This window comes from Schistocerca cancellata, chromosome 2 (genome assembly GCF_023864275.1).
Source record: "Schistocerca cancellata isolate TAMUIC-IGC-003103 chromosome 2, iqSchCanc2.1, whole genome shotgun sequence".
In the NCBI taxonomy this organism is placed as follows: Eukaryota; Metazoa; Arthropoda; class Insecta; order Orthoptera; family Acrididae; genus Schistocerca; species Schistocerca cancellata.
Genome location: NC_064627.1, coordinates 955,411,255 through 955,433,287, shown reverse-complemented (window position 1 = coordinate 955,433,287; position 22,033 = coordinate 955,411,255). Strand labels below are relative to the sequence as shown.

The 22,033-nt window shown below is 47.8% G+C and overlaps 15 non-coding genes across 15 annotated transcripts; 7 read left to right on the top strand and 8 right to left on the bottom strand.

The window, feature by feature from the left end:
* Positions 1–16,382: 16,382 nt before the first annotated feature.
* On the bottom strand, positions 16,383–16,471 carry Trnay-gua (transfer RNA tyrosine (anticodon GUA)). The gene is given in 2 exon segments: positions 16,383–16,418; positions 16,435–16,471. It is a non-coding gene; the product is annotated as a tRNA-Tyr (tRNA).
* A 247-nt stretch (positions 16,472–16,718) lies between these two features.
* Trnaq-cug (transfer RNA glutamine (anticodon CUG)) lies at positions 16,719–16,790 on the top strand. The gene has a single exon. It is a non-coding gene; the product is annotated as a tRNA-Gln (tRNA).
* A 358-nt stretch (positions 16,791–17,148) lies between these two features.
* Positions 17,149–17,237, bottom strand: Trnay-gua (transfer RNA tyrosine (anticodon GUA)). Its single transcript is given in 2 exon segments — positions 17,149–17,184; positions 17,201–17,237. It is a non-coding gene; the product is annotated as a tRNA-Tyr (tRNA).
* A 247-nt stretch (positions 17,238–17,484) lies between these two features.
* Trnaq-cug (transfer RNA glutamine (anticodon CUG)) lies at positions 17,485–17,556 on the top strand. Its single transcript has one exon. It is a non-coding gene; the product is annotated as a tRNA-Gln (tRNA).
* A 358-nt stretch (positions 17,557–17,914) lies between these two features.
* Positions 17,915–18,003, bottom strand: Trnay-gua (transfer RNA tyrosine (anticodon GUA)). Its single transcript is given in 2 exon segments — positions 17,915–17,950; positions 17,967–18,003. It is a non-coding gene; the product is annotated as a tRNA-Tyr (tRNA).
* Positions 18,004–18,250: 247 nt separating this feature from the next.
* Positions 18,251–18,322, top strand: Trnaq-cug (transfer RNA glutamine (anticodon CUG)). Its single transcript has one exon. It is a non-coding gene; the product is annotated as a tRNA-Gln (tRNA).
* Positions 18,323–18,680: 358 nt separating this feature from the next.
* Positions 18,681–18,769, bottom strand: Trnay-gua (transfer RNA tyrosine (anticodon GUA)). Its single transcript is given in 2 exon segments — positions 18,681–18,716; positions 18,733–18,769. It is a non-coding gene; the product is annotated as a tRNA-Tyr (tRNA).
* A 247-nt stretch (positions 18,770–19,016) lies between these two features.
* On the top strand, positions 19,017–19,088 carry Trnaq-cug (transfer RNA glutamine (anticodon CUG)). Its single transcript has one exon. It is a non-coding gene; the product is annotated as a tRNA-Gln (tRNA).
* Positions 19,089–19,446: 358 nt separating this feature from the next.
* Positions 19,447–19,535, bottom strand: Trnay-gua (transfer RNA tyrosine (anticodon GUA)). Its single transcript is given in 2 exon segments — positions 19,447–19,482; positions 19,499–19,535. It is a non-coding gene; the product is annotated as a tRNA-Tyr (tRNA).
* Positions 19,536–19,782: 247 nt separating this feature from the next.
* On the top strand, positions 19,783–19,854 carry Trnaq-cug (transfer RNA glutamine (anticodon CUG)). Its single transcript has one exon. It is a non-coding gene; the product is annotated as a tRNA-Gln (tRNA).
* Positions 19,855–20,212: 358 nt separating this feature from the next.
* On the bottom strand, positions 20,213–20,301 carry Trnay-gua (transfer RNA tyrosine (anticodon GUA)). Its single transcript is given in 2 exon segments — positions 20,213–20,248; positions 20,265–20,301. It is a non-coding gene; the product is annotated as a tRNA-Tyr (tRNA).
* Positions 20,302–20,548: 247 nt separating this feature from the next.
* Trnaq-cug (transfer RNA glutamine (anticodon CUG)) lies at positions 20,549–20,620 on the top strand. The gene has a single exon. It is a non-coding gene; the product is annotated as a tRNA-Gln (tRNA).
* A 358-nt stretch (positions 20,621–20,978) lies between these two features.
* Positions 20,979–21,067, bottom strand: Trnay-gua (transfer RNA tyrosine (anticodon GUA)). Its single transcript is given in 2 exon segments — positions 20,979–21,014; positions 21,031–21,067. It is a non-coding gene; the product is annotated as a tRNA-Tyr (tRNA).
* Positions 21,068–21,314: 247 nt separating this feature from the next.
* Trnaq-cug (transfer RNA glutamine (anticodon CUG)) lies at positions 21,315–21,386 on the top strand. Its single transcript has one exon. It is a non-coding gene; the product is annotated as a tRNA-Gln (tRNA).
* A 358-nt stretch (positions 21,387–21,744) lies between these two features.
* Positions 21,745–21,833, bottom strand: Trnay-gua (transfer RNA tyrosine (anticodon GUA)). The gene is given in 2 exon segments: positions 21,745–21,780; positions 21,797–21,833. It is a non-coding gene; the product is annotated as a tRNA-Tyr (tRNA).
* Positions 21,834–22,033: the final 200 nt, after the last annotated feature.

Here is a 22,033-nt window from a genome sequence, read left to right as displayed (position 1 = left end):
ATCAACAGTGTCGCGATCGAGTCGGCGCGGCAGGGCCGTGAGTATGTCAGTAAGTGCCTCTCGATCTGGAGTCTTCTGCGAGTACAGACTGGCATAGTAATCCACGAACCCTTTTTTGGTCTCGGCCTGAGTGGTTAACCGCTGGCCGTCCACCGTCCGAAGGGCCGTGATGAGTTTCCTTGTATACCGCCGCTTTTTCTGTGCGTCTATATGACCGCGCTCAGCAGCAGTGTGTGGAAACGAAAGACAGGGACGGAGCTAAAGCAATCAGTACAAATAAGAAATTAAGCAGAGCCTCTGGTAGCTCAGTTGAACCAGTCGGGCTTGAGAAGCCGTGCGGCGCGGACGTGCTGTTTACGTCCTTGTCGCGACAAACAGCATCGCGGAAGCGGCGTGTGTTGTGCTAGCGGCGCAGCGTCTATCGTACACAGGTGACGTTCACATGGCTCACTCTTCCCCAGAACCTGGCAGCCGCTCTACTGCCACTCGCTCTACAAGTACCTCACCAGCGCGGCGCAAAGACGGGGGGAAATCTAAACCGAAACGCTGATACTTCCCATACTTCAGTCCCCCCTGCGGGTCCGGGGATTAGAATAGGCCCGAGGTATTCCTGCCTGTCGTAAGAGGCTCTAATGAATGCCCTTACTACTTAAATCGATTTTGCTGAAAGTCTTAAGTTACATGAAATCAGCCTATTAAAATCTCTGGTGGAGCCCTTCTTCTTAATATTCAGCGGCTGGCTTGCTAGAAAAGATCTTCACATACGTTATTCTTATTAAGCGCTGCATTCAGTTGGGAAAAAATCGATCGTTTTGAACACTTCGTTCAGTTTACGACAGATCTAAAATTTCAGATGTGGACGAAGCCTTTTTGGACGATTTCAATAAAACTCAGAGATTGCAGGCTCTCTTCGTCACAGCTGAAACATCCCAATTAATTACAGGCCCCAGACAATCATCAACAATTCAGACAGAGAACGCATTCGTCATTCACTCTAAAATGAAATGGTCACAAACCTTATTTCTGAGGAAAATTGTATATTGAATCCATTTCCGTACATGTTCCGTTTCCGTGCATTTTTAGTCTCATGAAATTTACTTTTACAAGTCCTTCTTTTTCTTTGTCTACCCCGCTAGCGGCACAAACTTTCCTGCCTCGCTTTATCGCGAAGAAGAGTAAATAAATCTCCTTTTGCAATACGAAAATCTTCCAACCGATACTTTCCGAAGCTGTTCCTTTCTCTCTCTTTCTATCTCTCTTTCTATAACTATAATGACCATGGAGCATACACCTGTGTACCTCTGTTGTTCCAAAGAATAAACGTACTCGAAAAATACCTTGGCGTCGACGAGCTGTCGGCGCATATATTACTAGAAAATCTGCTCAGATACTTTTCATACGTAAATAAATGTGGATGATTTGATTGACCATTATTAATTATTGCGTGGTAGAGGGTAATTTTCCGTGGGGAGATTACAAGGCGACTAAAAGGAGTCCATCCCCCTCACGGTGGTAGGTAGCGCCTGCGTCCGGAGACGGACGGTTCCACGACCTATAATCGTGGTCTTCTTGGTTTTTCACTTCTCGTTTCTTCCTTCCTTTTGTTGGTTCCTTTCTTTGCTCTTCTCCACCTCACTGTCTTCCATACTCTTTCCCTTGACCTCTCCTTGCCTTCTCATTGCCTTTTTCTCCTTGCCTTCTGCTTGCCTTTTTCTTCTTGCCTTCTGCTTGCCTTTTTCTTCTTGCCTTCTGCTTGCCTTTTTCTCCTTGCCTTCTCATTGCCTTCTTCTCCTTGCCTTCTCATTGCCTTCTTCTCCTTGCCTTCTTCTCCTTGCCTACTCTGGTCTCTGCCTCAGCGTTTGAGACAGTCTGTCCTCTTTCTCCCTCCCTCTCTTCTTTTTCCTCTTCTTCCTTCCTCCCTGTGCGTGCCTGAAGGCCGACCCACGCGTTCGCACGCGTAGCCGGTGACGGGGTAACGCGTAAGTCCCCGCCCTGGGTAGACATGTAAGGCACGCGCGTACCCCCTGGTAAAGGCTAGGCCCGGGGAGGGGTGATTGCCTGAGCTGATACCTTCTGACCATGCCAATTGGTCCCTCCGTCTGTTTCTCGGGAGGTGTGACCTGAGGTGTAAACATTCACCTAAGGCGGGAGTGCCCTCTGAGAGGGTCCCCACAAGGAAGGAGCGCGCCATCGGAGACGCTGGTAATCATGGGGGATTCCTCCGCAATGGATTCTACTCCATCTCTTTCGACTTCGACCCAAAAACGGAAACGTGACCAGCCAACAGTGACAAAAGTACTACCGCCTGCCCCACAGTTCCTCGTAGTTTCTCGATCTGAGGACGGAAAGGATTTTTCCTCTGTCAACCCTTTCGTTATTCAGAAGGGCGTAGATGCCATAGCCGGGTCTGTCAAATCTTGTACCAGGTTGCGTAACGGTACCTTATTACTAGAAACTGAGAGTGCCTTTCAGGCACAAAAACTGCTTCGGGCCACCCTCCTGAACACGTTCCCGGTCCGGGTGGAGGCCCACCGAACTTTGAATTCGTCTCGTGGTGTAGTCTATACTAGCTCCCTCGACGGATTGACTGACGAGGAGCTTCAATCTTTCCTCGCTGAGCAGGGCGTGACGGCTGTCCATCGGGTCATGAAAAAGGTCAACAATGACCTTGTACCGACCAGGACACTTTTCTTGACCTTCGATAGTGTTAAGCTGCCATCGCGCATCAAGGCGGGCTACGAGGTTATTTCTGTTCGCCCCCTATGTCCCGACACCTACGCGCTGCTACCAGTGTCAGCGTTTCAATCACACTCGACAGTCTTGTTCCAATGCGGCTAAATGTGTCACTTGTGGCAGGGATGCCCATGAGGGTGACTGTCCACCTCCGTCTCCTCGTTGTGTGAACTGTCAGGGTGACCATGCCGCATCTTCCCGCGACTGTCCTGTCTATAAGGAAGAACGCTGTATCCAAGAAATTCGGGTCAAAGAGAAAGTGTCCACCTCGGCTGCTCGCAAGCTATTGGCTAGTAGGAAGCCCACGCTGCTCCCAGCGGGGAAATACAGTACTGTCCTCGCCTCTCCTCGGACTACCCGGGAGGTAGCAACCCAGACATGCGATCTGACCTTCAGCACCACGGTCGTCCGTTCGGCCAGTGCTAAGATCGCGCGGTCGACGTCTCCTCTTCCTCCCATCACCCCACAGACACCAGCCCCTTCCTCAGCTTCTGCTAAGTCGAAGACCCCGAAGTCAGATGCACGGGCCTTCAAGAAGGAACCATCCCGTGCAGACTTCCTCCGTCCCTCGACCTCCCAGCCTTCGACCGGTACTTCCACCAAACGTCCTTCCAAAAAGGCGCATAGGAAGCACAGTTCTCCTTCTCCGCCACGGCGCATTTCTTCTCCTGCGCCACCCAGCGGTTGCCGCCCCAGGCCGTCATCCGTTTCGGCTGGCCGCACCGCTGGTAGCCGTACATCTGGCCGTTCACCGGCGGAGGAAGCTCCCCCTCCCGGCCATCCTCCCGAGATGGCCTATGACCCTATAGACCCAATGGACGATGACTGTCCGCCTACTGATAGCGGCGGCAGTGCTCGCTCGAAGCCAGGCCCTAAGCGGCCTTCGAGGTGACCCCTTCTCTCATCTTCCTTTTCTTACGATGGTACTTATTCACTGGAATATTCGCAGCATTCGCTCCAACCGAGAGGACTTGAAGTTGCTGCTCCGCTTGCATCGTCCGCTCGTCGTAGCCCTCCAGCAAACGAAGCTACGCCCATGCGATCAAATTGCCTTGGCACACTACACCTCTGTGCGTTTTGACCTACCCCCTGTGGTAGGTATCCCAGCTCATGGAGGGGTTATGTTGCTGGTCCGGGTCGATATTTACTACGATCCCATCACGTTGCACACCGGCCTGCAGGCAGTTGCCATCCGCATTACTCTCCCCACTTTTACGTTTTCCTTTTGTACCGTTTACACTCCATCGTCATCTGCCGTTACCAGGGCAGACATGATGCAACTTATTGCTCAGCTACCTGCACCATTTGTGTTAACTGGAGACTTCAATGCCCACCATCCCCTTTGGGGCTCTCCAGCATCCTACCCGAGGGGCTCCTTGTTAGCAGACCTTTTCAACCAGCTCAATCTTGTCTGCCTCAATACTGGCGCCCCTACTTTTCTTTCGGACACATCTCACACCTATTCCCATTTAGACCTCTCTATATGTACTCCCCAACTTGCACGCCGGTTTGAGTGGTATGCACTTGCTGATACATATTCGAGCGACCACTTCCCGTGTGTTATCCACCTCCTGCAGCATACTCCCTCTCCGTGCTCCTCTAGATGGACCATCTCCAAGGCAGACTGGGGGCTCTTCTCTTCCAGGGCGACCTTTCAGAATCAAACCTTCACAAGCTGCGATCGTCAGGTCGCACACTTCACGGAAGTCATTCTCGCTGCTGCTGAATATTCCATCCCTCACCCTACTTCTTCTCCACGTCACGTACCGGTCCCCTGGTGGACCGCAGCATGTAGAGACGCTTTACGTGCTCGTCGTCGTGCTTTACGCACATTTAAACGCCACCCTACAGTGGCGAATTGTATCAATTATAAACGATTACGTGCTCAGTGTCGTCGTATTATTAAAGAAAGCAAGAAAGCCAGCTGGGCTGCTTTCACAAGCACCTTCAACAGTTTTACTCCTTCTTCTGTTGTCTGGGGTAGCCTGCGCCGGCTATCTGGCACTAAGGTCCACTTCCCAGTTTCTGGCTTGAAGGTCGCGAAAGAAGTCCTTGTGGACCCTGATTCTGTCTCCAATGCCTTCGGCCGCTTTGTCGCAGAAGTTTCGAGCTCCGCTCATTACCACCCTGCCTTCCTCCCCCGCAAACAGGCAGAGGAGGCTAGGCCACCTGACTTCCGCTCCTCGAATTGTGAAAGTTATAATGCCCCATTCACCATGCGGGAACTCGAAACCGCACTTGGCCGATCACGGTCCTCCACTCCAGGGCCTGATTCTATTCATATTCATATTCAGATGCTGAAGAACCTTTCTCCTGCGGGTAAAGGTTTTCTTCTTCGTACATACAATCGCATCTGGATTGAGGGACATGTTCCCGCATGCTGGCGCGAGTCTATTGTTGTCCCGATTCCTAAGCCGGGGAAGGACAAGCACTTGCCTTCCAGTTATCGACCTATCTCGCTTACCAGCTGTGTCTGTAAAGTGATGGAGCGAATGGTTAACTCTCGATTGGTTTGGCTGCTCGAGTCTCGACGCCTACTTACCAATGTACAATGTGGATTTCGTAGGCGCCGCTCTGCTGTTGACCATCTGGTTACCTTGTCGACCTTCATTATGAATAACTTCTTGCGGAAGCGCCCGACCGCGGCTGTGTTCTTTGATTTGGAGAAGGCTTACGACACCTGTTGGAGGGCGGGCATTCTCCGCACCATGCATACATGGGGCCTTCGCGGTCGCCTCCCTCTTTTTATTCGTTCCTTTTTAATGGATCGACAGTTCAGGGTACGTGTGGGTTCTGTCCTGTCCGACACCTTTCGCCAGGAGAATGGGGTGCCACAGGGCTCAGTTTTGAGCGTCGCTCTCTTCGCCATTGCGATCAATCCAATATGGGATTGCCTCCCAGCTGATGTATCAGGCTCCCTTTTTGTGGACGATTTTACCATCTATCGCAGCGCGCAGTGTACACGTGTCCTGGAGCGCTGTCTTCAGCGTTCTCTTGACCGTCTTTACTCCTGGAGTGTCGCCAATGGCTTCCGTTTTTCTGCCGAGAAGACGGTCTGTATTAACTTCTGGCGCTACAAAGAGTTTCTCCCACCGTCCTTACGACTCGGTCCCGTTGCTCTCCCAATCGTGGAGACAACCAAATTTTTAGGCCTTACCTTTGACAGGAAACTTAGCTGGTCTCCACATGTGTCATATTTGGCCGCCCGTTGTACCCGTTCTTTAAATGTCCTCCGTGTTCTCAGTGGTATGTCGTGGGGAGCGGATCGAACCGTCCTACTTCGTCTATATCGGTCGATCGTCCGCTCCAAGCTGGATTATGGGAGCTTCGTATACTCCTCTGCACGGCCATCCATCTTACGCCGCCTCAACTCCATACAACATCGGGGTTTACGACTTGCGATCGGAGCATTTTATACCAGTCCCGTAGAGAGTCTGCATGCTGACGCTGGCGAATTGCCACTCACCTACCGGCGCGATATACTGCTTTGTCGGTATGCCTGTCGGCTACTGTCAATGCCCGACCATCCGTCTTATCGTTCCTTTTTTGACGACTCTCTTGACCGTCAATACGGGTTGTATGTCTCTGCCCTGCTACCCCCTGGAGTTGGCTTTCGTCGCCTCCTTCAACACCTTAATTTTTCACTCCCTGCAACCTTTCGAGTGGGCGAGAGCCGCACGCCACCTTGGCTCCAGGCTCAGGTCCGCGTTCACCTTGACCTCAGCTCGCTCCCAAAAGAGGTTACCCCCGGTTCCGTCTACCACTCCCGTTTTTTGGAACTTCGTTCGAAGTTCATCACCATGACTTTCATTTATACAGATGGCTCTAAGACCAATGACGGGGTCGGGTGTTCCTTTACTGTCGGGGCACAAAGTTTCAAATACCGGCTCCATGGCCATTGTTCGGTCTTCACAGCTGAGCTCTTTGCCCTCTACCAGGTTGTTCTTTACATCTGCCGCCACCGACATTCTGCTTATGTCATTTGCTCAGATTCCCTGAGCGCCATCCAGAGCCTCAGGGATCCGTACCCGGTTCACCCTTTCGTACACCGGATCCAACGCTCTCTTCAGCAGCTGGTGGACGTCGGTTCTCCGGTTAGCTTTATGTGGGTTCCTGGCCATGTCGGTATCCCTGGGAACGAAGCTGCAGACGCCGCGGCCAAGGCTGCGGTCCTCCAGCCTCGGACAGCTTCTTGTTGTGTCCCTTCGTCCGATTTTAGCAGGGTCATTTGTCGGCGCATTGTGTCGCTGTGGCATGCCGATTGGGCTGCACTTACCGACAACAAGCTTCGGGCCTTAAAACCTCTTCCCGTGGCTTGGACGTCCTCCTCACGCCCTTCTCGGCAGGAGGAGGTCGTTTTAGCCCGGTTAAGAATTGGACACTGCCAGTTCAGCCATCGCCATCTGCTGACGGCTGCGCCGGCGCCGTTCTGCCCATGTGGGCACTTGCTGACGGTTAGACACATTTTAATGTCCTGTCCAGATCTTAACACACTGCGCCTCGATCTTAACCTGCCTAATACTTTCGATGCCATTTTAGCGGATGACCCACGAGCAGCTGCTCGTGTTCTTTGTTTTATCAATTTGACAAACCTCGCTAAGGACATTTGATGATGATGTTTTTTAATCCTATGCCTCTCAGTCTGTCTTTTATCGTGTTTTCCCTTTTAGTTGTTGTTTTAAACTTGTGCCTCGCGGTGCATTCTTAACGTTGTCAGGGCGCTAATGACCATTGAAGTTGTGCGCCCTAAAACCACAAAAAAAAACCATACTTCAGTGGAATCTGAATGGAGTTAGACCTCGCTTTGCAGAATTGCGGCTGTTAGTACAGCATCTCTTTGCAACAGACACATTTTAAAGAGACTGACACGCCTATACTTACAGGATATCACATGTACAGAAAAGACGACCTGACTTGTAATAGGGCTCAAGGTGGGGTGGCAGTGTTCATTAAGGACACATTCCACTCCTCACCTGTGACCTTAACCACAACGCTACAAGCGGTTGCAGCTCGGATCCTGGCCCAGGATAATGTCACAGTGTGCTCCTTGTATTTACCACCCGCTGAGCTCATTGGCAGTGAAGCCCTCGCACGGCTCATTGATCAGCTACCCCGTCCCTTTCTCATTTTAGGAGACTTCAATGCTCATAATGCATTATGGGGTTCCAACAAAACCTGCCCCAGAGGCCAGATGATTGAGCAGTTGATCAGGACTTCCGACATCATACTGCTGAACACAGGTCAGGCCACGCATTTTAGCACCGCTTCAGGTTCGTCTTCTGCCATAGACCTCTCTATTTGTTCGCCTGTGCTTCCGGACATTGCTCAGTGGGTCATCGACGATGACCTTCATGGCAGCGACCATTATCCTAACTGGCTCCATCTGCCAGTTGAAATGGGTCGTGTCGCACAGCCGCCGAAATGGTTGTTCCGGAAGGGAAACTGGACGCTCTACCGGCAGTTGGCTGTTTTTGAACAGTGTGAAGGCGTCCAGGATTGGGTGGATCACATTACGGCGGTGATGCACCATGCCACTGATGTATCCATACCAAAGTCAAAGGGAACACCTGTGAGGCAGCCTGTCCCTTGATGGAATGACGACTGTCGTACCGCCATCAGAGACAGACGGGCGGCTTTGAGAAGATTCCGTCGGTGCCCCACTGCTGCGCATCTGACAACTTTCCGAATAGCACGGGCGCGGGCGAGACAAATCGTTAGGGAGAGTAAACGGAGGTCTTCGCGTGAGTTCCTGAACTCCATCAATAGGTCCACATCTTCAAGGAAAGTATGGGAAGCCATTAGGAGGATCTCAAGGCGATACTCTCGACCGCCAATAGCAGCTATACGTGAGGGGGGGTGTCTCCTAACATCTCCAAGAGACATCGCCCGGGCGTTGGCAGAATCTTTTCAAACTATTACGGCCGATTCTAGCCAGAACCCAGAATTTCTGCGCTATCGGGGTACACAGGATTGGGCTGGTTTTGATTTCCGTTCAAAGAACGCTGAGGAATACAACCAGCCTTTCTCTTTGTGGGAGTTGGACTCTGCACTGTCCGTATCTCGGGATACCGCACCTGGTCAAGACCTGATATCGTATAGCATGCTGCAGCAGTTGGATCTGCGATCAAAGGAAGTCCTCCTTCAACTTTTTAATGAAATTTGGAAGACAGTTTCCTAGTTCGTGGAAAGAATCGATTTTAATTCCCCTTTTAAAACCAGGGAAAGATCGGACCGAACCCAGTAGCTACCGTAGCATTAGTCTCACGAGCTGCGTCGGAAAGACATTTGAGCGTATGGTCAATAGGCGCCTGGTGTGGGTTCTCGAATCCACATCCTTACTTACCCGCTGGCAGTGTGGGTTCAGGAGGTATCATTCCACCCTAGATAACCTGATCCTACTCGAAACAGCGATACAAGATGCTTTCAATTTTGCGACAGCTTTATGAGTGTGGTTTCCGTGGCGTTTACCCACACCCATCAGATCCTTTCTGTCGGACAGGTATTTTAAGTATAAGGTTGGGAATGTCCTGTCTGACCGTTTTAAGCAAGAGAACGGTGTCCCTCAACGAAGTGTCCTCAGTGTGACAGCTTTCGCAATTGCCATCAATAGTATTGCGTCCACAGTACGACGGCCCGTGCATTGCTCCTTGTTTGTGGACGATTTCTCCATTTTCTGTGCGTCTTCCTCCCTCACAGCTGCTACACGCCAATTACAGCTGACACTCGTGCGATTGGAGGAATGGTCTAAGACCACGGGCTTTAATTTCTCTTTGGAGAAGACCGTTTGTGTAGATTTTAACCGTTCCCGTTCTCTTTTTAATATCCCTGTTTTAAAACTAGGAGACACTGTTCTCCCCTTTATGGAACAAGTGAAATATCTCGGGCTTATTTTTTATGAGAAGCTCACATGGTTGCCACACTTAAAGGATCTAAAAGTCCGCTGTTTCAAGGCTTTACACGTCCTTAAATGCGTCAGTCATAGATCCTGGGGCGCTGACAGGGCACGTCTGCTCCAACTTTATAAGGCCTTTGTGCGACCTCGACTGGAATACGGATGTCAAGCTTATGGCTCTGCAAGACCTTCCTACCTCAAAATGTTGGATGTGATCCACCATGAGGGTATTAGGCTTTTAACGGGGGCTTATCGCACGAGTCCAGTTGCTAGTCTGCGTGTCGAGGCGGGAGAGCCTCCGCTGTCCATTCGGCGTCTTCTCCTCGTGGTACGGCACGCGTACAGAGCCAAGTCCACTCCTCTTTCATTGGCGTCCAACACTTTTTCCCAGCCGGCACTGGCACGTCTCTTCCGCCACCGACCGGCGGCAACAAAGCCGTTTGGCATCCGTGCAAAGGAGAGTCTCGAGTCAGTACACCCGGAGGGCATTAAGGTACTCCACCAGGGATGGAGTAGGGGATCTCCCTGGCGACTACAAAGGCCAAGATTACTTCTTGATCTGGCTGCTTACAGGAAGTATTGTACCCCGGACCACATTTTTAAAATTAAACTTACTGAGATTTTAGAACGCCATTCAGATTTTATTACTGTTTACACGGATGGGTCTAAACAGGGGGATTTTATGGGCTGCTCTGCTGTGTTTCCCGATACTGTCCATCGGATAGGGCTCCCAGAGCAGTTGTCAGTTTACTATGCAGAACTGTTTGCCATTCTGCAAGCATTAGAGCATATGCGCCGACATCGTGGCACGAAATTCATCATCTGTTCCGATTCCCAAAGTGCTCTACACGCTCTTGAACAGATGTACCCAGCAGATCAGATGGAGCAAGAGGTGCAGGACGCACTCCTGTTCTTGCAACAGCAGAGTAAGGATGTAATTTTCTGCTGGGTTCCAGGGCACATAGGGATTCCTGGAAATGAACTTGCAGATGCGGCTGCCAAGGAGGCTTGCTCCATCCCACCTCCTGCTAGCTGTTCCGTCCCCCTGCAGGCCGTAACGTCTTTCGTGACTCGGAAGGTCCTGCGTTGGTGGGAGGCTCAGTGGCTGGACGTGAGGGATAATAAGTTGCGAGCGGTGAAGGATTCCGTCCGACCGTGGCTCACCTCGTTCAGACAACGACGCGCTGAGGAAGTAGCCCTTACACGGCTTAGAATAGGACATTGTCCATTGACACATGGTTTTCTGTTACGTCGTGAGGAGCCAACAACGTGTCAGACATGTGGGACACAGCTGTCGATACGATATATTTTAACTGAGTGTGTTTTATATGTGGGTTTGAGGGAATATTTCAGTTTCCCACCAGACCTACCCTCTCTTTTAATTAATAATGAGGCGAGTGTCGCTAGAGTTTCACGTTTTTGTGTGATGTCTGGCATTCTTCCCAAAATATTGGGATTGCAGTCTTAATGTGCTGTCCAGTGGTTTGGTCACCCATTATTTGTAAGTGGTCACTCAGCCACCGTTAATTATTTTTACCTGTTTGTACTGCTATTTTCTTTTAGTTTTATCTCCCTGTTTTGATGTGCTGTGTCCAATCTTGCCATTTGAACGATACCAATTCTCTCACAATTTGGCTCTGAATTGAACTTTTGGGAACGGGTGCTGATAACCTCGCTGTTGTGCGCCCTGAAACACCAATATTCATCATCAATCATCTTGTCGGTCCGTCTGTCGTTAGCGCGCCACAGCTGCACGCGGCTGAGGTTGTGCCAGACGTGCCCGCCGCCGATGTAAACAACGCTACGGCGAGCCGAATGCCCGTTGATTCTGACGTGGAAAACTATGCAAACGACGGGGCCGGAAATTCGCGCCCTTCTGATGCTGGCGTGGTCCGTGTGGAACTTCCGCCTGGGTTGCCCGATCAACATCTGCACCCATCTGTGGAGAGTCATCCACCTGAGGACTCTGGTAACCAGCCGCGAGTTTCCCATCCCCTTGAAGTGTCTTCTCCGCTAAGCGCAGTTTCCGGCAACGAACAGTCTCCCACGAGTGCTACTCCTACCGCTGCGAAACCCGACAACAACGAACACGTTGAGGACGTCCGTCCTCAGAAGAAAGGACGACAAAAGAAATCGGTCCGTAAGCAGAGTGACGAGGAAACTCGTACTCTTGAACAGAAACTGCCACTTACTATCAAGCAGTTCCGGACCGATGAATGTGAGAGAATCGTCACAGACGATGGAGTACAGGTCGTGCAGCATTCAAAGGAGACCGATGTGGTGATACATGTCGACAGTTCTGGACCCGATGCATTTATGGATACCACTCCCTCGCCAGGGTCGAGCAGGCAGCCATCCTGGGCTGACGATACGCATTAACATGGTATCACCCTTTCTTATGCGGGATTACAAAATTGCAACTGCTAATATAAATCGAATAACATCTGATGTCAAATTAAAATGTTTGACTGACTATGTGTATGCCGCCGATATAGATATCGTTTTCCTACAAGAAGTCGTCACACCCAAGGTCGGGAATGTCACAGGCTATGAGGTCATCATCAATATCGGCGATGAGGCAGGGACTGCAATTTTGTACAAAGCGGGCATCACTTGCAGACCTCGAGCGATTTTGGAAACGGGTAGAGGGATGGTCGTACAATTCGATGATTTGCTTTTGATCAACGTCTATGCCCCGACTGGAACTACAGGCCGAAGGGATAGGAGTGTTTTTTATCGCGATGAAATTGTGCCATTATTATCCTGTGGTTGTTCGAGGATTTTATTGGGCGGCGATTTTAATTGTGTTGTACGCAGAGAAGACCAGTGTCCGAATTTTAATTTTTGTTTGGAGTTGCGAGATTTAATTGATGGGCTGGACTTACAAGATACCTGGTGCTCACTTCGCCCGCAGGTCACCGGATATACTTATGTTACCGCTGCCTCCGCTAGTCGTCTGGATAGGTTTTATGTATCTAAAGACATTTTAAGCGCTGCCAGGGATTGTGAAATATGGCCTGTTAATTTTAGCGACCACTGTGCGTATCACATCACGCTTCGGCATGTCTCGCAGAAAACCTTTTTGGGTCGAGGTGTATGGCAACTGAACGTCGCCCTGTTGAACGACGGCGACCTGAAGAAGGATCTTATTGCAACGTGGCAATGGTGCCTCCAGCGACGACAAAGATATAGGGAGCGTGTTCATTGGTGGACGGAGTTAGTGAAGCCGCACATAAAGAAATGTATTTGTCAGTTTGCCAGGGCTAAGGCGTACTGGAAGAAACAGACGTTGGAGTTTTATTTTACCGCTCTCCGCCAGTTGTATAACGATTCCTCTGCACTGCCTGGCAAACTCCTTCGCATTAAACGCACCAAAGCCGAAATCACCGCTTTGGTTCGTGAGTCTCTGGCAGGAGCCCAAGTCCGGGCACGCGCTTCCGATGACACCTTTAATGAGTCTGCGTCCTTGTACCACGTCATACGGGAAGCTAAAAGAGGCAGACAAAAAATCATTACTCAACTGACAGATGACGATGGTCGTGTTTATGATGAGCAAGGCGAACTTAAGACCTTCATTAGTAATCATTTCCGGCAACTTTACTCACTGCCTGACACAGATGTAGAGGCGGGAGAGGAATTTTTGTCTAACATTACGGCATCGGTGGATCCGGACGACCACGCACAGCTCCTGGCAAACATAACTAACTTCGAAGTGAAGTCTATCATTACGTCTGCGGCGAAAGGAAAAGCTGCAGGCTTAGACGGTTTGCCGATTGAATTTTATCTTCGGTACTGGGATGTTTTCGGCGACGAACTGACTATCATGTATAATGAATTGTTAATGAATACTGCTCTTCCATCGCAGTTCACTGAGGGCATGATAGTCTTAGTCTCCAAACCGGCACCGGGGACTTCACTCAATAATTTACGACCAATCACCCTCCTCAACGCAGATTTCAAAATCTTTACTAGGATTATCAATGCCAGACTTCAGCCAGTCATTCGTAAAGTTCTTGGTTCATATCACATGAACGTGGTTACTGGCCGATCAATGATAGACGCCCTGTGCGAATACCGAGATATTGCATATTTGACTTGGATTTGCAAGACCACGTTGGCAATAGTCTTTTTTGACTTCGATAAGGCATTTGATAGGACTAACCACGGATTTCTGTTCAGAACGCTGGAAAAACTGGGTTTCAACCAGCATTTCGTACAGATAATAAGGAACTGTATCTGCAATGCGTCTTCCCGCGTGAAATTCAACGGCCAGTTAACAGCCCCTGTGCCCATTCAACAAGGTTTGCGACAAGGGTGCCCGCTTTCTACGACTCTTTTCGCCATTGCTATAGAGCCACTGCTGAAGACGTTTTGCGTCACCTTACCAGGTCTTCAAACGCTGAATACAAAGACCGTCTGTCATGCCTATGCGGACGATATTAGCGTCATTATCAACAACGATGACGAGTTCGATACCGTGCGACGGCTTGTACACCGGTATGCCAGCGCCTGCGGTGCACGCCTTAACGAACGGAAATCCAAAGTCTTGCATTTAGGTCCGCAGGCTCGCTTTGCGAACACCGTTTGGTTAGAGGCAACCAACCAACTCAAGCACCTTGGTTTGATTCTCACTTCGAATCCACAGGAAATGGTGAGAGTGAATTGGGAACAGAAGCTCAACGTCCTTCGAGCTTTGATTCGAGAGCACAATATGCGGTCTTTAGACAGGATTCAGAGAGCGCATTTCGTGAATTATTATGTTCTCAGCAAGATTTACCATGTTGCCGCTGTTCTCCCTATTCCTACCGATATTGCAAACAGAATTTTAGCTCTCGCAGGCTGGTACGTTTGGCGGGGTAATATTTTTAAAGTCGCTTTCAAGGCTACCGCTTTACCTCACTATAAAGGTGGTCTAGCCCTTAAAGATGTTGAATTGCAGTGCTTAGCGATTTTTCTAGCCAGAACATCAAGGATCTTACGATGTAGTCAGACAGGTCTTACGGCACGTCTATTCCAGCAGTTACGACCACCGGATATGACGCCGCCGATAAATGTTGGACCTATCCATCCCGAGCTCGTTCATATTCGCCGATATTACGTGGAGTCCAGCTATGTGCATCAACACCTGCAAGCATTCACTGCTGCGGCTGTCTACAGTGTATTTACGAATCGGCAACAGAATAACTCTATAGAAATGAAGTATCCTGGCAAGAACTGGCGACAAATTTGGATGAATATCAGCACTCCTCTTCTTCGTTCCGGAGTTCGTTCCGTGTGGTATGATGTTGTGAACGAGGTGATGCCCACGGGGGAGAAATTGTGTAAGATCCAATTACGGCCTACACCGACTTGCGACACATGTGGACATGTGGAAACATTGCAACACATATTATACTGCAGAGATCAGACCCAAATCTGGAACTGGACGAGAATGAAACTGGCTCTTATTAATAGAACGACGCCATCCGCAATACAACTGCAGGATATACTCCACCCGGACTGGCAATTATTTCCGAAATCTAAAAATAATAGCTATACCTGGTTAACTGGACAGTACCTCTACTATATGCTGACGACTAAAACGCCTACACTTTCTGATTTTCATATGTATCTTATTGCCGAATATTACGCGATCAAACGATTACGAAAATATAAAGAAAAATTTCAGAAATTTCTCACCGTTGCTTTGAATGATGGAAAACTTTAAGTGTGCGAACCATTGAGTACGATTATTGCCTTTTCTTTCTTTCTTCTATTATCAGGGTATCTATTTGTCAGTTTCTCTGGACTTTATTGTTTCATAGGTGGTACAATGTGTGCACCTAAGGTCAAAGAGAAGCAGCATGCAACAGGATGCCAAACTTGTGGAGCCAATATTTATTTCTGTGTCTTTACGTTCCCCAGAAGTCACGTATATTTTAATTTGATGAAGTTTACCACAGACGAAGCAGTATTTGTTTCTAGATACCCATTTTTCCTCAATACGGAACTTTATTTTTCTCCTTATTATCTACGAAGCTGAAAGTTGTTTTTGTCTCCACCACCTCAAGGAACACACCAGTTACTTTAGTGAATAACTGCAAGGAAACAGCGCGGCGGCCATCTCGGCGAACATAATCTCAACGCTAAGAGATGACAACATTGAATCAAGCCTTCAAGAAACTGAAACATCGACGAACGCAGAACGACATGGAAACATTCATGCCATACTCAGTGAAGACGAGATTGAGCGGTAGGGATCCTGAGATATACCACCGCATAAAAAAAAAATAAAAAAAAAAACCATTTCCACTAAAAAAGCGCAGAAGCTAGCCGAAGAAGGCAAAAAAAAAAATGGTGTAACGGTTAGCACTCTGGACTCTGAATCCAGCGATCCGAGTTCGAATCTCGGTGGAACCTTCGTTTAGTCTAAATTTTCTGTAATAAGCGTTTCTCGCCGAGGAAGTAGCAGTGATAGGCTCAGGGATTTAGTTCCTACGTTTGTGTAAATAACGAGACGTCTATGAAACGGCTGAATATTGGTGCGACTATGTGACCTATATAGCACATTAAACGAGTAATGCCTGTAAGAGCAAGCAATTTTAAGATAATTCGAAGAATTATCATTATCCTACGGAGGCTAAGAATCCCATGATTATCAACTAGCTATTACAAGCTGAGCAAATGAATTTCCTTTAAAATAGGTTTAAAACATAGGGAGGTTCTGACCGAGTGGGCATGCTCTGGAGCCTCTTTGCTCGTGAGATTAGAAAAACAGTCCTCTGGGCCGGATTTGAACCAGCGACCTATGGATAACTGTGAATCCTCCACTACAGTCCACCGCTCTACCAACTGAGCTACCAGAGGCTCTGCTTACTTTGTTATTCGTACTGATTGCTTTAGCTCCGTCCCTGTCTTTCGTTTCCACACACAGCTACTCAGCGCGGCCATATAGACGCACAGAAATGCAGCCATCGGCTGCAACTGCAAACATTGCCCAGATTAAGTTTTATAATGCTCGATCGTATCAATTAGGTTAAAAAATGCAAGTAGGAAGTGTCTGAATTATGTCAGAGTACTGCTAAGTGTATTTACGAGTCCCATGCTCCTGTCTGGTTCCATGGTGTAACGGTTAGCACTCTGGACTCTGAATCCAGCGAACCGAGTTCGAATCTCGGTGGAACCTTCGTTTAGTCTAAATTTTCTGTAATAAGCGTTTCTCGCCGAGGAAGTAGCAGTGATAGGCTCAGGGATTTAGTTCCTACGTTTGTGTAAATAACGAGACGTCTATGAAACGGCTGAATATTGGTGCGACTATGTGACCTATATAGCACATTAAACGAGTAATGCCTGTAAGAGCAAGCAATTTTAAGATAATTCGAAGAATTATCATTATCCTACGGAGGCTAAGAATCCCATGATTATCAACTAGCTATTACAAGCTGAGCAAATGAATTTCCTTTAAAATAGGTTTAAAACATAGGGAGGTTCTGACCGAGTGGGCATGCTCTGGAGCCTCTTTGCTCGTGAGATTAGAAAAACAGTCCTCTGGGCCGGATTTGAACCAGCGACCTATGGATAACTGTGAATCCTCCACTACAGTCCACCGCTCTACCAACTGAGCTACCAGAGGCTCTGCTTACTTTGTTACTCGTACTGATTGCTTTAGCTCCGTCCCTGTCTTTCGTTTCCACACACAGCTACTCAGCGCGGCCATATAGACGCACAGAAATGCAGCCATCGGCTGCAACTGCAAACATTGCCCAGATTAAGTTTTATAATGCTCGATCGTATCAATTAGGTTAAAAAATGCAAGTAGGAAGTGTCTGAATTATGTCAGAGTACTGCTAAGTGTATTTACGAGTCCCATGCTCCTGTCTGGTTCCATGGTGTAACGGTTAGCACTCTGGACTCTGAATCCAGCGATCCGAGTTCGAATCTCGGTGGAACCTTCGTTTAGTCTAAATTTTCTGTAATAAGCGTTTCTCGCCGAGGAAGTAGCAGTGATAGGCTCAGGGATTTAGTTCCTACGTTTGTGTAAATAACGAGACGTCTATGAAACGGCTGAATATTGGTGCGACTATGTGACCTATATAGCACATTAAACGAGTAATGCCTGTAAGAGCAAGCAATTTTAAGATAATTCGAAGAATTATCATTATCCTACGGAGGCTAAGAATCCCATGATTATCAACTAGCTATTACAAGCTGAGCAAATGAATTTCCTTTAAAATAGGTTTAAAACATAGGGAGGTTCTGACCGAGTGGGCATGCTCTCGAGCCTCTTTGCTCGTGAGATTAGAAAAACAGTCCTCTGGGCCGGATTTGAACCAGCGACCTATGGATAACTGTGAATCCTCCACTACAGTCCACCGCTCTACCAACTGAGCTACCAGAGGCTCTGCTTACTTTGTTATTCGTACTGATTGCTTTAGCTCCGTCCCTGTCTTTCGTTTCCACACACAGCTACTCAGCGCGGCCATATAGACGCACAGAAATGCAGCCATCGGCTGCAACTGCAAACATTGCCCAGATTAAGTTTTATAATGCTCGATCGTATCAATTAGGTTAAAAAATGCAAGTAGGAAGTGTCTGAATTATGTCAGAGTACTGCTAAGTGTATTTACGAGTCCCATGCTCCTGTCTGGTTCCATGGTGTAACGGTTAGCACTCTGGACTCTGAATCCAGCGATCCGAGTTCGAATCTCGGTGGAACCTTCGTTTAGTCTAAATTTTCTGTAATAAGCGTTTCTCGCCGAGGAAGTAGCAGTGATAGGCTCAGGGATTTAGTTCCTACGTTTGTGTAAATAACGAGACGTCTATGAAACGGCTGAATATTGGTGCGACTATGTGACCTATATAGCACATTAAACGAGTAATGCCTGTAAGAGCAAGCAATTTTAAGATAATTCGAAGAATTATCATTATCCTACGGAGGCTAAGAATCCCATGATTATCAACTAGCTATTACAAGCTGAGCAAATGAATTTCCTTTAAAATAGGTTTAAAACATAGGGAGGTTCTGACCGAGTGGGCATGCTCTGGAGCCTCTTTGCTCGTGAGATTAGAAAAACAGTCCTCTGGGCAGGATTTGAACCAGCGACCTATGGATAACTGTGAATCCTCCACTACAGTTCACCGCTCTACCATCTGAGCTACCAGAGGCTCTGCTTACTTTGTTATTCGTACTGATTGCTTTAGCTCCGTCCCTGTCTTTCGTTTCCACACACAGCTACTCAGCGCGGCCATATAGACGCACAGAAATGCAGCCATCGGCTGCAACTGCAAACATTGCCCAGATTAAGTTTTATAATGCTCGATCGTATCAATTAGGTTAAAAAATGCAAGTAGGAAGTGTCTGAATTATGTCAGAGTACTGCTAAGTGTATTTACGAGTCCCATGCTCCTGTCTGGTTCCATGGTGTAACGGTTAGCACTCTGGACTCTGAATCCAGCGATCCGAGTTCGAATCTCGGTGGAACCTTCGTTTAGTCTAAATTTTCTGTAATAAGCGTTTCTCGCCGAGGAAGTAGCAGTGATAGGCTCAGGGATTTAGTTCCTACGTTTGTGTAAATAACGAGACGTCTATGAAACGGCTGAATATTGGTGCGACTATGTGACCTATATAGCACATTAAACGAGTAATGCCTGTAAGAGCAAGCAATTTTAAGATAATTCGAAGAATTATCATTATCCTACGGAGGCTAAGAATCCCATGATTATCAACTAGCTATTACAAGCTGAGCAAATGAATTTCCTTTAAAATAGGTTTAAAACATAGGGAGGTTCTGACCGAGTGGGCATGCTCTGGAGCCTCTTTGCTCGTGAGATTAGAAAAACAGTCCTTTGGGCCGGATTTGAACCAGCGACCTATGGATAACTGTGAATCCTCCACTACAGTCCACCGCTCTACCAACTGAGCTACCAGAGGCTCTGCTTACTTTGTTATTCGTACTGATTGCTTTAGCTCCGTCCCTGTCTTTCGTTTCCACACACAGCTACTCAGCGCGGCCATATAGACGCACAGAAATGCAGCCATCGGCTGCAACTGCAAACATTGCCCAGATTAAGTTTTATAATGCTCGATCGTATCAATTAGGTTAAAAAATGCAAGTAGGAAGTGTCTGAATTATGTCAGAGTACTGCTAAGTGTATTTACGAGTCCCATGCTCCTGTCTGGTTCCATGGTGTAACGGTTAGCACTCTGGACTCTGAATCCAGCGATCCGAGTTCGAATCTCGGTGGAACCTTCGTTTAGTCTAAATTTTCTGTAATAAGCGTTTCTCGCCGAGGAAGTAGCAGTGATAGGCTCAGGGATTTAGTTCCTACGTTTGTGTGAATAACGAGACGTCTATGAAACGGCTGAATATTGGTGCGACTATGTGACCTATATAGCACATTAAACGAGTAATGCCTGTAAGAGCAGGCAATTTTAAGATAATTCGAAGAATTATCATTATCCTACGGAGGCTAAGAATCCCATGATTATCAACTAGCTATTACAAGCTGAGCAAATGAATTTCCTTTAAAATAGGTTTAAAACATAGGGAGGTTCTGACCGAGTGGGCATGCTCTGGAGCCTCTTTGCTTGTGAGATTAGAAAAACAGTCCTCTGGGCCGGATTTGAACCAGCGACCTATGGATAACTGTGAATCCTCCACTACAGTCCACCGCTCTACCAACTGAGCTACCAGAGGCTCTGCTTACTTCGTTATTCGTACTGATTGCTTTGGCTCCGTCCCTGTCTTTCGTTTCCACACACAGCTACTCAGCGCGGCCATATAGACGCACAGAAATGCAGCCATCGGCTGCAACTGGAAACATTGCCCAGATTAAGTTTTATAATGCTCGATCGTATCAATTAGGTTAAAAAATGCAAGTAGGAAGTGTCTGAATTATGTCAGAGTACTGCTAAGTGTATTTACGAGTCCCATGCTCCTGTCTGGTTCCATGGTGTAACGGTTAGCACTCTGGACTCTGAATCCAGCGATCCGAGTTCGAATCTCGGTGGAACCTTCGTTTAGTCTAAATTTTCTGTAATAAGCGTTTCTCGCCGAGGAAGTAGCAGTGATAGGCTCAGGGATTTAGTTCCTACGTTTGTGTAAATAACGAGACGTCTATGAAACGGCTGAATATTGGTGCGACTATGTGACCTATATAGCACATTAAACGAGTAATGCCTGTAAGAGCAAGCAATTTTAAGATAATTCGAAGAATTATCATTATCCTACGGAGGCTAAGAATCCCATGATTATCAACTAGCTATTACAAGCTGAGCAAATGAATTTCCTTTAAAATAGGTTTAAAACATAGGGAGGTTCTGACCGAGTGGGCATGCTCTGGAGCCTCTTTGCTCGTGAGATTAGAAAAACAGTCCTCTGGGCCGGATTTGAACCAGCGACCTATGGATAACTGTGAATCCTCCACTACAGTCCACCGCTCTACCAACTGAGCTACCAGAGGCTCTGCTTACTTTGTTATTCGTACTGATTGCTTTAGCTCCGTCCCTGTCTTTCGTTTCCACACACAGCTACTCAGCGCGGCCATATAGACGCACAGAAATGCAGCCATCGGCTGCAACTGCAAACATTGCCCAGATTAAGTTTTATAATGCTCGATCGTATCAATTAGGTTAAAAAATGCAAGTAGGAAGTGTCTGAATTATGTCAGAGTACTGCTAAGTGTATTTACGAGTCCCATGCTCCTGTCTGGTTCCATGGTGTAACGGTTAGCACTCTGGACTCTGAATCCAGCGATCCGAGTTCGAATCTCGGTGGAACCTTCGTTTAGTCTAAATTTTCTGTAATAAGCGTTTCTCGCCGAGGAAGTAGCAGTGATAGGCTCAGGGATTTAGTTCCTACGTTTGTGTAAATAACGAGACGTCTATGAAACGGCTGAATATTGGTGCGACTATGTGACCTATATAGCACATTAAACGAGTAATGCCTGTAAGAGCAAGCAATTTTAAGATAATTCGAAGAATTATCATTATCCTACGGAGGCTAAGAATCCCATGATTATCAACTAGCTATTACAAGCTGAGCAAATGAATTTCCTTTAAAATAGGTTTAAAACATAGGGAGGTTCTGACCGAGTGGGCATGCTCTGGAGCCTCTTTGCTCGTGAGATTAGAAAAACAGTCCTCTGGGCCGGATTTGAACCAGCGATCTATGGATAACTGTGAATCCTCCACTACAGTCCACCGCTCTACCAACTGAGCTACCAGAGGCTCTGCTTACTTTGTTATTCGTACTGATTGCTTTAGCTCCGTCCCTGTCTTTCGTTTCCACACACAGCTACTCAGCGCGGCCATATAGACGCACAGAAATGCAGCCATCGGCTGCAACTGCAAACATTGCCCAGATTAAGTTTTATAATGCTCGATCGTATCAATTAGGTTAAAAAATGCAAGTAGGAAGTGTCTGAATT